Raw genomic sequence first — 17,336 nt, 5'->3', positions numbered from 1 at the left:
GCCACTTGAAGATCCTACATAGCATGAGAAGAGTGAGGAAGCAGGCGGAGGAGGCACTGTTGATCTGTGATGTCATGGTGAGCTTGTGGTCAATGATGATTCTGAGGTTTCTGGTGTGGTTGGAGGGAGTGGGTGCCGTTCCTCAGTCGAATGGCAACTAGAACTCATTCCGTGTGTTCCTGCTGTTGCCAAAGATCAGTACTTCTGTCTTGTATTTGTGTAGCTGCAGGCAGTTGTTCTTCATCCAGACATCAACATTTGCCACCATTTCTCGAAGTTGGTTCTGGTGGTAGTGGGGCTGTCAGTGAGTGAGAGGATGAGTTGGGTTTCATCTTCGTAGGAAATTATGTTGAGACTGTGAGATCTGACGACGTTGGCGAGTGGGGTTGTAATGGCATCGAAGAGAGTGGGGCAGAGTGATGAGCCTTATGAGACACCGCAGGTCATCTCTTTGAATTCAGAGATAAAATGGCGGAAGGTGGATCCTCCGGGTTCTCCGGGGGAGGAAGGAGGTGATCCATCTGAGCACTTCTCCTTGGATGCTGATGTAGTCAAGTCTTTCAATCAACATGTGGTGGGATACAGTGTCAAATGCTAGCAAGAGGTCGATGAAGATCAAAGCCTCTGTTTCACCTCAGTCTAGGTGGTTTTGGATTACGTCTGGGGCTGTGGTCAGGGCGGGTTTGGTGCTGTGTTTGCTACAGTAGCTGGATTCGGAGGCATCAAGTAGCTGGTTCTGCTTCAGGTGTATCATGAGTTGCTTGTTGATGGCTTTTGCTAGGAATAGGAGCTGGGGAGATTGGCCAGTAGTGTTTTGAGGTCGCTGGTGGTGGTGGAGGGTTTTGAATGTTTTCAGGAATCAGGAAATATTGAGGTAGTGGTAAAGGTGTTGAGTAGGGTGGTAAGTTCCTGACCAATCCTTTGGTTTCCAAGGTTGAAGATGTGTTGTGAACATGGGTCTGTGGCAAGGGCTATCTTCTTGGTTGCCCTTAGCAGGTGGTGGTATAAGTTGAGGGAGGTTTCGAAGGCTGCCCTATTGGAGGTTTCCTTGCTGGTGCGCAATCTCCTCTCCAACTGTTTGCTGTCTCGTGTCACTACTCTTAGTTCTTGGGTTTACCAGCTGGCCTCTGTGGAGGATTTTCTGTGGATGTTGCTCTTGATGGGGAAAATGCTGTCAGCACAATTGGTAATCCAGGCTTTGAAGTTTTTCCACTCCCTTTTCGTGGTTGGTGGTGGTAGCAGGGTTGGATGTATTGAAGGTGTTCACCCAACTGTTTGCTGAGATTTTGCTCCACCTCAGTGCAGGGGCTAGAGATGTTGAAATGGATGATGGAGTGATCGGTCCATACAAGTTCTGTGACATAGCTGTATTAATGTGGTTGCTAGAGGTGAAAATTGGGTCCAGCGTGTGTCCTGCGGTGTGTTTAGGGTCGTGGACGATCTGGGTCAATCTGATCCTGCTCATACTGTCAAGGAGGTGTGCAGTGTTTTTGCTGTGGGATTGTCAATGTGAAAATTTAGGTCACAGAGGAAGACTGTCCTTGGAAACTAAGGCTTGGGGTGCAATGAAGACTGTGATGGTGTTGTAGAAGCTGGAGGACAGGTCTAGGAGTTGGCATGCAAGGGTGCCTGTGATGGTTGTCTTGTCCATGCCAAACTTGAAGTTGAGATGTTCCATGGGGGTGGTGGTGTCGTTGGTGGTGTTGGTAGAGTGAATGGACATTTGTGGCTGATGGTTGTTCTTCCTCCTAGCTTATTGTTGCGGTCCCGTTGAGTGATTTTTTATCTGTCAGGGATTGCTGTGGCAATGTCTGGGGTAGATGTGGGGTTGAGCCAGGACTCCGTGATGAAGACGATGACTGATGCAAGGGTGGTGATGAGGTCCCATAATTTAGTGGAATGCTTGCATTGTGAGGGTGTATTGAGAAGGGCACCGGCAAGTCAATGTTTTTGTTCATATAGTGTCTGGGGGGGGATTTCCGGTGGGCGGCTGTGTGTGCAGTGGCAGGTGAAGTTGCAGTGGGTGCAGATGAAAGGTTCTGCCATGGAGTGTGGGTGGCATGGTGGCAGTGTGTGTTGTGGTGTCTGGGGTCGAAGATGTACAGCTATGGTGATGATGTATCATCGGGGGTGGGAGGCCCAGAAATCATGGCGCTGGATGAGCTCCAGGCATGGATGGGTGCAGATGGGCTTCCCTTTGGCACACCCTCTGTGAGCATCAGCTGCACATGTCTGCTGCACAATCACACTGCTGCCTGCATTACATAGGCCCTGGGCTGGGCCAGGCTTCAGTTGGTGGAAAGAATGCACCCTTACTGTCAGGTTGGCATGTCTGCCTACTGTAGAGTCCACTACAAGTGCTCTGCAGTTATAAAGCAGATATGGAAATATACATATACAATAAATATTGTATTGTTTTGTTTGCCAGCATCTTTGCAACAAAGACAATGGATGTAGGGAAAGAGTGCATTTACTTATGTGAGTGGCACCAATGTGTTACAGCTCTGAAATGAGCCCTGTTCACTGTGTACATGGTGCCCCTCTCGTAAATAAATGTAGCATTCGCAGCAGTGGGCCTATGTGTGTCTATTGTCTTTGTTGCACAGGAGCTACCAAATAATAACTTAATATATAAATAAGCAAATGAAATAATTTTAAATATCCAATTATACGTATTTAAGGCTCTATATAATATATATTTAAATAATGTGCGTGTGTGCGTATGTGTGTATATATATATATATATATATATATATATTTATATATATATCAACTATGTATTTATTCATCGATCATCCAGTATCCATCAACAAGATACAAAAAATACAAAAAAATAAAAAAACAATATATAGAAACATTTAAAAGAATATAAAGAGTGAATCGCATTATTAGGATAAAAGTTTCCCACTGATTTGCCAAGCAAGCTCCAAAACTTTAGCAACCAAGAAGAAAAATCTGACAATAGTCTGCTTTACAGAACCCCTATGGTGATCTTTCATCCTTAGAAGATTACCAAGTGGAAAAATCATCTTGGTCCTTGGTAAACAATGTGCGCTACAGAAGAAATACAATTCTTCACCAATCTCTCAGTAGAGATTACAAACCAGCCACCATGTGGAATTTAATTTAGGATGAGACCACCTGTAAATGTTGCCATGAGGAGGATGCCAAGTCTGAATTTTATACAATGTGCTAACTGATTTAATGATGATCTAAAAATTCTTCATAGGGAATATCACATTTGCATGATAAAAATATACCAGTTACAATCCCACCTGTCTCAGAAATCTGGCTGGCTGAGACATATTGCCTGAATCATACCTTTAATATTTTGTTACCATTTCAAGGGATACTGGAAGGATTCTTCCAAACCTCACTTAAGCCCATCTTTTCATACCACAATTTTACATGATCAGCCAAAGCTAGAATAAATGTTTCAGATTTATGTGTTATATCTTGCAGGGCTGTTCTATAGGGTACAAGCTTGTCCGTGACTCATAATCGTATCCAATAGACTAAAATTTAGATTTTTCTATGGGAAAATTGTAATAATGCAACATCTAATCAGATCTGAAAAAGTAGGCACACTCTTTGGTGCTATCAATACAAATGTAATACATTTATTTTCACTCTTGTATAAAGACTTAGCTTTACAATAGCCAAATATGATGGAGCACTCACTACTTGGCTGTATACATTTCTAGTACCAATGCTACAAAATTGCAAATTGTTTTTTCCTCAAGTTTCCGCTGGGCCATAGAGCTATGACTTAAACTGAGCTCACATTTTTCTATCTGTGGTCTCCAGTTATTTGAGTCTGGAGGATGCATTACTAAATAATCAAATTTGGGATATCTCTCCTAGATAAAATCATTGGTTGAAAAATGTCCCCTTTAAAATTTTGTGTGGGTTAAAAACTATAATCTCAGATTAGTCAACATTGATTTCCAGCCCATGATCCAGTACAGTATTAACAACAATAAAGTGTCATTTCCAAATAAGAGTGCAGACACTTTATAGCCCATGATACAGGGAGGATCATTATTACAGTCAAAGAGGTACTTAATGGACTCATTGATATTTATAAAAAAAGTCAGGTATGGACGCACCCTTGGTGTCCCCCCTCTGTTAATTTAAAATTTCTCTGTAAGTTCATCAAGTGGCCCCCAGTGAACTTGAGCATTATTTTTCTATGCAGTTCGATTAGCAGCGATAATAGTCCTCGGGACACACCCTGCTTCCCCAAAATTTCCCACAGTTTTAACTAGGGGACCATGTTGAATGCTTCCCTGGGTCAATAAAAGTTGCCAGCTATGATGTTAACTATTTTCCCTTTGACCAGAAGGAAGCGGAAGACTTAGTCAACCATAGTGACTTTCGTCCTAAGGCCTTCTTGGAGATGCCAAATAATTTTATTCTCCTTCATCCAGGTAATCAACTTGTGTAGAATCTGTCTGCAAAATATCTTTGTAAAATGTCCAATAAACTAATCGGGCGATAGTTACCTAAAATAGAGCATGTGTGTCTTTTTTGTGTTAAGGGTCTTATGGCCCCTGTCCATGAGCTTCATTACTCCCTGGGGATCCATGTTGCAGGGACATTTCTTTTAAAGGGGTGGGTGTGGCCACATGTCCCCCCTCCCAGAGCCTCATTGTCCCTGGAGACCACATTTCCCACAGTCTTTCTTTTAATTAAGAGGAAGGAAGGCATCATGTCCCCTACCCTGGCCTCATTAGCCCTAGGGACCCCATCAGACACGGCATACAGCCCCCTCCAAAGTTTCTTTGGGCTCTTCCGACCACATCTCCCATTGTGAAACATATATAGGATAAAGGGGAGTGAGCAGCTTGACCCCCTCCCTAAACCTCTTTAGGACCTGGTACCACAACTTTCCCTAGGCTTCTTTTTTTATAATGGAGGGGGCCATGAGGACCCACCTCCTGGGGTCTTTGAAAGCCCTGGGACTACCCGGGGCTAAATCTGTAATTAAAAAAAATGTGGAGTGAAGACTGCAGGTACTCCCTGGCCCCCGGGACCACCACCTACCTGTGGCCAAATCTTTAATTGAAATTGCGAGGAGGGTCCGGAATTATTTTTGGCCTTGGACCCCATCCCGCCAGGGCCTGGCCATACTTTAAATGGGAGGGTGTGCCACAAGGCCCCCCTCCCCGGGCTGACATCTCCTGGGGTCTCCCAGGGTCTTATCTTAATTGAATGAGGGAGGACATCTCCCCAGGCCGATTTTAGTCCCAGGGCCCCATCCTCCAGGGCCCACTCTTTTATTTATTTTTCATTTGGGAAGGGGTGCGCAACCACCTCCCTGGACCAATTTCACCTTCAGGGGCCGCATCCATTGGGCCTGGCCATGATACCATGATGTGGGAGGCTGCACTGCCTCCATCCCTGGGCTGATTTGGGCCCTAGGCCTCCTATATTCTGGGGCCGAGCCATGTCACTTGAGCAATGGGACCACGGGGTGACTGAAGGCCCCGCGGTCCCAGCCAGCTCCCCACCTCCTATAGGAGCTGGCATTCCTGCCGCAAACAGGGAGCGGCTTTAAATATCAGCTCTCTGATTACAGGAGCAATGCATTCATCTGCTTCTCCGCATACATATATGCATGCAGGGAAGCCGAAGAAAACTCCACTTTTTGCAGTTCTGGCTAGCTGAAAGCAGAGTTATGTTTGCTTTTGGTGGGAGGTGTCCACTCCCACACAGAAAAAGCAAACCGCTTCCTTCCAAGGGTGGGCTCCTAGGGATGTAGCAGGATCCAGGCCTGGGGGGTGGTTCTCCCCAGGGTCATAAATGGCTCCACAAATGGAGCCAAAAGGCCCTTCCCTATTGTAGAACTTAGCCCCAGGGAGGTGGCGGTTCCCAGAGGTCAGTGACGGATGCCCTACATTAATGTATTGCAGCGCCAGGACTGGTGGTGGTCCTCAGCGCATGGGTGAGCCTTGCAGGCTTGGCCTCACCTATATTTTTAAATGCCTATGAGGGGTGGAGGTCCCCACACATGTATTTGCAAACATTTGCCCCGGGAAGGTGGTGGTCCCCAGGACACCCCCACATATTATTATAATCCTGCATGCCTCTGGGGCCTGGCCCACTTGTGGGCTAAAAATTACAAAAGTACGGGATCCTGAGCACCTTTTTTTTAAATGTTTTAGTTGGAGATACAGTTCCAGTGCAACCCCCAACAAAAAATAAAAAATGTAAATACTTTTTTGGCCAGGCGGGTTCATTGTGGGACCCCCTCAAGAGTCCTGGGGGGGGATTAGGATATTCCCACTCTGCCCCCTTTTCTTTTTTAATAATTTTCGTAGGCTTCGGCTGATGCCAAGTCCCATGATGGCTGCCAACCATTTCTGGTTGAAGTGTCGGCAGCCAGTGACTTTTCAGCATGGGGGCTGACAGGTCCTTCGAGGATCCACATCACTAGATACACAAATTTGGATTTTGGTTAATATCTAAACTACTGAACGGATTTAGACCAAATTAGAAAAAGGCACTTCTCTAGACCAATCTCTACTTTTCTACCAAATTTGGTGTAATTCCATTCAGTGGTTTGGGCTGTAACTGTCTAAAATCCCTATATGAAATGTAATTGGGAAAACACTTTTAGGGGCCCCATTTGTCTTGGCCCCTGCTTGGCCAATCACTAGTTTTGAACATTTCATGAGGATTCATAAACAGCATCAAAGTTATTGGCAAAACAATTCATGTTTTTCCCATGGAAACTATTTCCTAACTATAACTACCCACAAGCAAACGCTTGTAGGTAATGTATATCTACTTATATACATTTACATCATGCAAACGTTCCTGTGATGGAAATAATGCCTTCTGAAATTTGATAAATATGACTTTTATTAAAATAACTTACCTAGTGCTACCACTGAGATGCCAAGCAGTTAAAACATGTGCTCCACTTGGTGCTGCCACTGACAACAGGGTGTCCTGGAGGGCACGTCAGTGTTGTCTGCCTTGGCAATAGATAGGGTAGATAGAAAAAATGAACAAATTGAGATAACATGTTCAAAATATATGTACAAGGCATTAAAAAAATAACAAAAACTGAAAATACTGTTTGAAAAAGAGGCGAGGTGGACGAGAAAAGAGTGGAAGGAGGGAAATGGGCCTAAGAAAGATAGAAACAAGTGGTAAAGCTAAGCAGGAGCAGGGAGGAGTAAGCAAAATGACTGTGAGCTTGCACAACACAGCTTGCCGTTTTGTCCTATGGTTTTACTCTAAATGTGCCTCCAGCATCAATATTTAACACAAACTGCATTTCTTGTATTTTGCATCATTTTTGGGAAATTTTGCACATCGATTGAAACCTGTCTGGCTGGGGTGGTCAAAATAAAGTCTCTTCCCAGGGGTGAGATCACATTTTCCTATAACAGGGAAGGCATATTCGAAGTTAATCCAATTTTTAGGCCCAATCTGACTGGTCATCTAGTTCAGGGAACACGACGACCACCCCAAACCTATCCATTTGTTCTCTGCTCTGGGAGTTGTTTTCATACGTCTTCAAATGCTAATTATTGGCTGGCACAAGTGGAAGAAAAATACAAAAGGGCCTCCTGAGCCTTGATGAAAAGAAAAAGTTACTTTCAAGAAGTACCCTTTCCATAATATTTATCAAACATCAATCTTCAACATTGAATTGGGTATTAATAACCATTAGAAATAGTTGTTTTATTATTTTTCTATCTCTTTCCAAACTAAAATTAACAGTAATACATTTCATAATGTAACCCAGTATTTTCCCAAGGAACAGCTAGGCTTCTTGCTGTGAAAATAGCTTTGGGGCCTTCTTCACTGTAAGGGTGCATTTATCATTTCATTTCTACATGTCCTACTTTTAAATTCCATGTACCCAGCCTTATGGGCAATGAGGGACCCTAAAAAGGGGTGACCTATCAAAATTTAGAAGGAAGGGCTTTGACAGGTCGAATATGCAGTTTAAAACAGACAGGCTATAAATTGTCCTGAGGTCATGTTTGCAGTGTCACTGCAATTGAAGGCATAATAGGTTCTGCTGTCCACTAGTGTCATTTAATGTACAGGCCCTGGGTACTCTTTGTACCATATATTAGGGACATAAGTTAAACATGTCAATCAGGGATTATGCAAATTTCACAATGTTAAAAAGAAGAGCTCACTTTATCATTGGTTAGAATGGGTAAAGTGCATAGAGTTCTACAGCCAACAAAAATGTAGGGGTCAGCAAAAGGTGAAAAATCAGGTGTGACCTTGCAGAAATGGCAAGTGTCCTACATATGTTATTTTCCAACATATCTTGAATAGAATATCTTTCTCCATCAATGCCAGTCAGGGTATGGCAGTTGCGAAGCATAAAAACTACATTGCTGGCAATTATGCACAAATTTGAAGGGCAATTTTGACATGGATGTCTCAACAACACTATTCCTACTAGATTTGTCCAAAGCTATAGACACTGCTTCACATAGTCTTTTCATCACATCTAGCAAATTCAGGCATAAGAAAAATTATATTTCAATTTACATACATCATTTCAGAAAATTTGGATTCTGACAGTTAGCCCCCTCAATACGAGCCCAGTATGTATTTAATTTAGCTTTATGTACAACATACATTTTATTTAAGCTGACCATATTTAAAATTCACGCCATTATTATCCACTTTAAAATATCCATTTGGAGTCAACATTATATTTTGCATGGCCAACATTCAAATCAACATATGTGTTTTAGATTCTTTTTTAATGAATACAAAGAAACATAGAGTGTTGCACGATGGCTGTATCCAAGTGGATGAACCAGAATGTTGGATATCATAGTGAGCACTGCCACAGGGCTCCCAGCCTTTATAGGGGGCCATGATTGAACCAGCTCTGTTCTGCAGAGAGTCTTGCCCAGATGACTTTAAATAATAATTCTTAAATAGACTGTTTTAAATACTATTTCCTTTCATTTCTTTTTTAATGTGGGCGATATATGGGAGTCTATTACAGACATTTTGTATAGAAATATTTGTTTTTCAACACCCTACAATATCCATAAAAAGGTTTCTTTTAGAGTAAAACAGGACCCCACAAATGACAAATTGGTGGAAGTCATGAAGATTATTTAATATTAGTGAGCTTCTACTTCATTATAATATAATTGCAAGGAAAAATTATCTTGTTCACATTTTGATTAGTCTGGTCTAAACTGTGGTGTCCTATAAACAAGGTTTCTGATTCAAATCATTCTTGAAAAATATTATACATATTTCCAAAAATAAATCCTACAAAAACTATAACAATTATTTGCTTTGAAGTCATGGAAATTTTTATTTGACTGTATTATCAATTCTTGTTTTGACTATAGGAATGATCTTTGTCTTGGTGCATAACTGTACTTCCTTTAAACATTTGTGGCAGTTCAGAATTTGTCTGGACCGATCATTCTTGTTCAGAAGCCTCAGGCTTCCGACTGTTTTTCTTTATACAAACATTGGCTTGGTTTATTTGTACAAAGGTTGGGGCATATTTAATAAAAATGTGTATAATGCAGGCCAGAAAACACAAATGTAATTTATTAGAACCATTGCACCAGAGCAAGACATCAAAATAGTTGCTGATCACAACACAATGTTCATTGAGTTTTTGTTTACAGCTTACAAATGTATTTAAACAAAGGCCGATGTCCTAACATTAGAAAATCTTTTATAAAAATAAATGTCTCCTTGAGATAAATAAATAAAATTAGGAAAATATTTAGCATGTTAATAGCTTTGTGTATGCTGAACTGTTCATTATACATACAGGGCCTCATTACGATGTTGGTCAGAGATGCCGCTGACCGACACAGTTGTGGTTTGGGAATCGACCGACCACCTCTGTTGGATGCAACTACACATGGTGCTTTCGCAAACTCAATTTTTCAATTGGAGCTTGTGCGGAGGGTGGAAATTACCCGCAGTATAAGCTTCCATTGAAAATGGAAGTTTGTAAACATACCGGCACCATATGGCAGGCATGCAGTTCAGGGATGTTGTGTGGGGCACAATAGGTACACCTCTGGCCCACACGTGGAAGCTGCAGAGGAACAGGGGCCCAGCTCGGGCCCCCAAAGTTCCTTTCCAACAGCCTTTCCATGTTGGAAAGGCTGACATGGTATGGCTGATGGAAACGGACATCATAATTCCGAAGGCGGAAACGCCATCTTTAAAAGGCGGTCCAACTTTAAACTACCAGGCTTTCCAAATGACATTGTAATGAGGCCCACAATGTTTTAAGTTGTATTAATTAATCTAAGGAAAGGCTATTGTATAAGGACACCTTTAAATTATTAAATTCTATGCTTAGACTGACAATGCGAATATTGAATGTGAGCTGTACAGTTCATCATACCAAAACATCTTTAAAGTAGATAGTTAAAAGCTAAAATTATGTACATCTGCCTCAGGGCATCATAGTTTATTTAAACAAGAACTTATAGAACATTGTTACTGGATAGGCTTTTGTATAACATACCATGGATTGTAGCTTTGCAACAAACATATAACACACACTTACTTAATGTATGGTAATGCACAGTAGCACAACACTATACTTTGAAATATTTTAGGCCTATTTTCCAGTAAAAAAAAGATTAGGTATTGGAAGCAATTCCCACGTCAACATTTTTAACCGGTTTGGTCAATTTTTGAATTTAGAAAACCACAAACACCCATATTATCTAAGAATTTGCGCTATTGAAAAGGGCCTTTAAGTGGTGCAAATTAATGCAAAGAAGTGCATTGGCATTTACTTTTCAGAGCAAAATGTTTCCAATACAAAAAATGATTGGCACTACTTTGCGTTACCGCAAGGTATCGTTACTTGGGAGGACCAGGGAAAATACATAGGTTTTGACACAAAAAGCACTCTACTAATATTGTGAAATTGGGTTTTTGCATCAAAAAATAGTACCTCCTTGAATCAGGGGTTAACATAGGGAAAAGTTTGACAAAAAATATGTATGCATCTTTTGTTAGTTGAAATGCGCGGCACAACTTAAATTTGTGGGATCCTGCTGAATTTATACTGGAATATTATGTTTCCAACATAAAATATATTTTAGACAGTCACACACTCATCTCACTACAATGGTACAAGGCTGTAAACTGTGCAAGGCAACATATTTAGAGAATGAGTGCAATGGATGATAGCAGCAACAGGCTAATCTCAGTAAAATATGGCTTTGTGCTGTTGTTGACACCTAGCAAAATGTGGCCAAACACTTGTGGTTTCGGAGCTGCATTGTATGACACATTTGTCAATTTGCTGTACAGTGTTCATAAATCATCAACTATTTTGAAAATTTAACAAGATTAGAATGATTAGTATTAGATATAATTATTAAAATACAATTATTCGTATATAACAATTTTTTAACTTTTGCGTTTTTATTCTTATTTGTTTACTTAAGAATAAATGTAAAACATTATGCAGAAATCAACATAAAATACTTGTGCATATATAAATAATAAAGTCCAAAACTTTCAGCAAAACCTTTCAAAAATTAAAATGAATCTTACCAGCATCACAAATTATCATTTTTCCTAAGTGGAGAAAGTCACCCACTCAAGACATTTGCATTGAAAGTGGGCTACAAGAGTTATAGCAGGGGGATGAGAAAGATACCTTGTAAGATAGCCACTCTTGTCTTTTAATCATATTAAAGTTTGTAAATAAATAAGTTCCTGTCACGCAACAATTATTTTAACATGAACTGCAAAAATGTAGGCCTCCTGTTAGAATTTAGGCACTTGATGTTCTGGCCATATTAGCAGTTTCAAAAGTACTGATTTACAGAACCAGGCCATTTTTGATTGCAGACATGCCTGTAATTTTTTGCAAACCACAAATTGAAAGTTGGTAACAAGTTACTCAGTCACAATTTGGGTATGTGACCCTGTTAAACCTGACATCCTTGGGCTGACCTTTCCCCAAATGTTTTGCTTTCTCCTTTCCTAATTTCTGAATTTGTTTTTGTTGGCATTATGACTGCTCAATTTACTACTGCTAACGAGCGCTGAAGTGCTTGTACTCCCTCCCTCAAACATGACAGCATTGGCCTACTCCTGATTTGCACATTTAATTTACTTGTAAACCCCTAGTACATGGTACTACCTGTCACCCTGCGCCTGTAAATTAAATGGTACTGGTGGGTCTGCAGCACATATAGTGCCACCCACTAAAGTAACACCTAAAAACTTCTGATGCCTGCCATTACAGCTTGTACTGCAGTTTTAAACAGTAATTACGGCCTGGCAAAATAAACCTTTTGCCAAGCCTATACCTTTCTTTTAATAATATAAGTCACCCATAAGGTAGACCCTAAAGGTGCATAGGGCAGGGTACTTTATATTTAAAAAGGAAAACATGTGGGTTTACATTTTACATGTGCTGGTAGTGAAAAACTCCAAAATTCATTTTTCACCTTAAGGCATGTCTCTCCCATTGCACGATGATTCAAAAAGGGGGTGGTGATGGACAGAGTATCTGAATTAATCAGAAGTGCACAGCAGTGGGTTACCTTATATTTTTGTTCTTGCAGTTTTCTATAGCATAAACTTCACCCAAAGGTATTAGAGCACTTTACATGAGCTCTGCATTACAGACAGATACATTCATTTTAAGCACCGGGAGATTAAGTAATTTGCCCAGAATCACAGGATGCTTGACCCTCCCGCCATACTCAAACATGGTTCCCCAGCTTCAAAGTTGGCTGCTCTAGCCGATAAGTCACATCCTCTCTATTATTACATTTAATAAGTGATAACTTTTGACTGGGGGCAGGTAGAAATATCATGCTGGGCCTCAAATGAATTAGAATTTAAAACCCTCTTTAATTTTAAAGTCAGATTTTAAATCACAATCTACAAAACACTACTTTTAGAAAGTTGCCCTATCCTTTTGGCTCATCCGGTCCAAAGTACCTGTGAAACCCACTGGGCTTTTCATCAGTACTGGGTTTACCAGAAGTAGTAGAAAAAATAGCATTCCAAGCTGGAGATCCAGTAGATGGTAATTTGTAAAATCAGTACACCCTCAAAGTTATAAGTTTGTAGCTATTCACAAAATCTTGCTATTAGCTCTTCACATTTGATTTGTTCGGCTGTACTTATTACCAAAAATTGTTGGCATATGAATCCAAATTGAATGTAACACCGTTATATTTTCTGGGTAACAAGGAATGGGACTTCATCTCCAAAGCAAAATATTTTATGGAGGCCAGACACAAGAAACAAGTAGTGGTAAAGCCAATAGGTCTCTGGAAACTGAGAGCAATTGGTGTTGTCAATGTTTTTAGCAATGTTGAATAGTATCATCGCTGCTGTTCAGCATGACTGAAAGTCATTAAAAAAAATGCCATTGCACTGCTCTTTCATAGCACTACTTTTTAATTTGAGAGTAGCTGTGAAGTACAGAACAACCTCCTGTGCATAAACTTTTGTCACAAACCAGTCTGGAGTAAAACAAAGATAGCTTGAGTAACTAGATGACCATGAATGTCAAACAATGAGCTAATGCTTGTTTGATGAAAAAGTAGCTACATCTGGCACTCTAGGAAAAAAGACATGAAATAGTAGATTTTGAGGTAAATAAAAAGTAATTAAGCCTGCCACACCTCTAGTTTACTATTGTGAATTTTAGCCCGAATCCTAATGGGAAATAACTGTATCTAAAAGAACAGTTTAAAAAATATTTGCTACGATGCAGCCTGCACTGGTACCGGGTCACAAAGCTTTCTTATTTTGAAGTGGGATGGGATAGGCGGGACAGGAAAGCCAGGCAGGGGAAGTGGGCGTATGCTAAGATTGTGACAGAATACAGGGGAGAAAGAGAGGCACCACAGGCAGTGAAGTGTGAGGGACAACAGATGCTTAAGAGAGCTCTGAAAGGGATGGGTACAGAGAGACTGAGTGGTGCTGCATAGAGGAAAGAGCGAGTGACAGATAACTGACAAGTTGAGTTAAGGCAGACAGGTTCTTCAGCGAGGAGAGGGGGCGTAAAACTGGATCACTGTGGTACTGTGCGAGAGTGAGAGATGCACAGGTTGGTGCTTGGCAAGCTTAGACTGGAGAAAAAGACACTTCAGGGAAGATAATTAGAGCGTATAGAGACAGACAAAATACAGGGGGAAAGAGTGAGTACTGTAAAGGAAGACATAGCAGCAGGCTGAGATGGTAGAGAACGTGGAACCGAGACAGTCTGCATGGAAGAAAGTAGGAGAGACTGCAGACCACTGGTTGGCAAAGAAGGTAGCGAGAAACCTTTAACAGGAGACGATAGGGTATATAGACAGTCTACAGCTCCCTAGTTACTGGGGTTATATCAGACTGCATATAGTTAGGCCAAGTCACTCCAATGCTAAAAAAACGGGATCAGACCTTGATGATCTCAACAAATTCAGGCCCGTTTCCAACCTTCCGTTCCTTTCTAAAATTCTTGAGAAATGTGTTCTATTCCTCCTCAACCAACACATCAACACCAACAATCTCCTTGACTCACACTAATCGGTCTTAAGGAAGAGATGTAGCAAAGAAACAGCTACACAAAGTATAGCTGATGATGTATACAAATCTCCGAATGCTGAATGATACTGCCTGCTCATCCTCTAAGACCTATCTGTGGCCTACAACACAGTCCTACACAAGCTTCTTCTAAACAGCCTCAAACAAAAAATTGGAGCTGAGGGCCTGATTTTGCAATGGTTCACATAATTTCTTCATAACCACTCTCAACAAATGAAAATAACCAACTCAACTTCAGATACCTCTGCCATACCCAGAGGTGTTCCCCAAGGCTCAGTTCTCTCATCTACATTCTTCAATATCAATATGGAGCCCCTCACTATCATACTTAAACAAGCAAACATCCTCTTCCACCTCTATGTAGCTGACATCCAGTTTTATGTGGGAATATCCTCTCTTGATAACATTTGCTGACTAAATGGTTCGCTCACAAAAATCCAAAACCGGCTATCACACAAATACCTGAAACTCAACCAAGAAAAGACAGACATTCTTCTCCTCTCCAACAACAGACAGACACCCCAGGTCTAAAAATGGCTAAAGCTTATCAACTCTCTATCCTTGGCCCATCCTGCCAAATTGCTGGAAATCACACTGGACACAAGCCTGAACATGAGTTCACACATAAAGAATAGAGCATGAGGGGTGCCTTCTACAACATAAAACTCCTTAATAAAATCAAGACCTTCCTTCCGCAAATGATTTCAAAACCACAGTGCAAGCCCTGGTTCTGTCCAGACTAAACTACGGGAATGCTACTCTCACAGGCACAGCAAAGCCCCATTTAGCTCCCATAAGAACTTCTCTAAATGCAGCAGCAAGGATGGTCACTGGAGTCAAAAGACACAATCACATTTCCCCCTCCCTGAAAGATCTAAAGTGACTCCCAAGTGAAGCTCGCTTTCACTTTAAAAGTGCTTGTCTCATTCACAAAGTCCTTCACACTGATAAACCAGCCTACCTGGTGGCAAAACTCACCAAGTCAGGCTAGTCAAGAAGACATAGAAGCACCAAAACCCTACTTCTCATCCCCCAAAGAAACATAAGGAAAAAGCCCTGGTTTGCTCTTTCTTGGGCAATGACCCCAAAATCTAGAACTCCCAAACAGAAAATCTCCGGACCAACCCCTCCTTCAGATCTTTAAGAGACAACTAATGGATCTCCTCCTTAATCAACGCCTTAACCCTCTGGACAGTAAAGCATAGTGTATATTGGTAATCTCCACTCTCCTCAATGTTTAGATTGTTATGTTTCTCTCAACACCAATACAGATGCAACGCTTGATTCTGGTATTTACTTTTACTTATTCCTGCCTGATATTATTGCATGTGTTAGTGTTGTAAAGGGCTCTGATATCCTCAGGTCTTGCCAGCACTATATATAAAATTCTATAAAATAAATAAAATACAGGGGAAAGGCAAGAGAGTCACAGAGATAGGTGAAACAAAGGAGAGAAAGATACCTCATGGAAGAGAGAGCAGGGTACACAGACAGTCTTGAGGGTGGGAAGGTGAGAGAGATGAGGTATTTGACAAAGAGTAGAACAGCTTACCTAGGAGCAGGGGGGTTCAGAGACTTTGGGGAGAAGGCAAGAGAGAGAGATTGGATATTGAGCCGAATAAGACAGAAGAGACTAACACCTTATAAATGAGATGGTGGGGTATAGAGATAGCAGTGGAGAAGCACAGAGAATGAGCAAGAGATCACACGTAGGGAAGGGCAGGGAAGAGAGGATTCAAGATTAGAGAATGAGAAAAACTGTACAGGGGAAACAAAATAGAAAATATAGATAACAAGAGAAGGGGAAGAAGAGAAACTTTCTGTCATGGCCAGCAGCTGGAACAAATTATTGCTGGCAAGCCTTCCCTGATTATGCAGCAGATTTGAGATTTGGCTGACCCTGGGGGTAAGAGCTCATTGCATCTTTCACGTCACAAACACTTCAGAAAGGCATCATTTTGGAGAAACATGTAAGTAAGTTGGAAGGCAGGCCCTGCATGCTTTTTCTTGGGACTTTGGGGAAGAAATACCAAACTGCTAAGCCATGTAAACAACTGTGCTTGAAACAGAAGTAGTTAGGACTCTGTTCTCTTACCTTGCAGGTCTCTTACCCCGCAGTTCCTTCCTCAATAGCCCTTTCCCCCACCTGGCCACTCCAACAGTGTGCACCATAACAGCATTTAGATTTGGTGGTATCTGGAGGTGGACATTCTAGCACCGAGCAAGCTCGGAGGAATTGCAGAGTCTGACACGGTTTGGGTAGGCTGTGACCCCCTTAGGTCGGATTTAAGAATAGACTGTTCTTTTATGTTTTGACTACCACAGAGGCTCATGCGTCCATTAGGAAATGCTGTAAATCTGACTCTTACGGTTAAATATAAATATCTATTTTCTCACTTTTTATAAGAGAATGGCATGCATACCTGTGAGAATTTCCTTCTATGAGACTGAGTCTGTAAAATGCATGCAATCTACAATTATCTGGGTAATTGCTGCAGAACCATGTGCAATGTACTGTACAGTTGATGAGCTACCGGGGTCATCTTTATATCCAGAGGTAAGTGTAAGAAAAGTAGAGTAGAGCTATGATCAGCAGGGATGAGTCTGGGCTTGAGATGGCGCTATGGGTGGTCCAAATAATTTAGATGCCTCCCAGCTCAACAGAGCACAGGCAGCTTTAAATAAAAGTAAGTACAATTTTGAGATTAAATTAAAAACGGGTGTTTAGCAGTGAAAATAAATATACCAGAAACATGAAACTGACAGTAAAAGTCAAAGAACTA

This window comes from Lissotriton vulgaris, chromosome 12 (assembly GCF_964263255.1).
Source record: "Lissotriton vulgaris chromosome 12, aLisVul1.2, whole genome shotgun sequence".
Classification (NCBI taxonomy): domain Eukaryota; kingdom Metazoa; phylum Chordata; class Amphibia; order Caudata; family Salamandridae; genus Lissotriton; species Lissotriton vulgaris.
The sequence above is the reverse complement of the archived record's forward strand: the minus strand, read 5'-3'. Positions refer to the sequence as shown.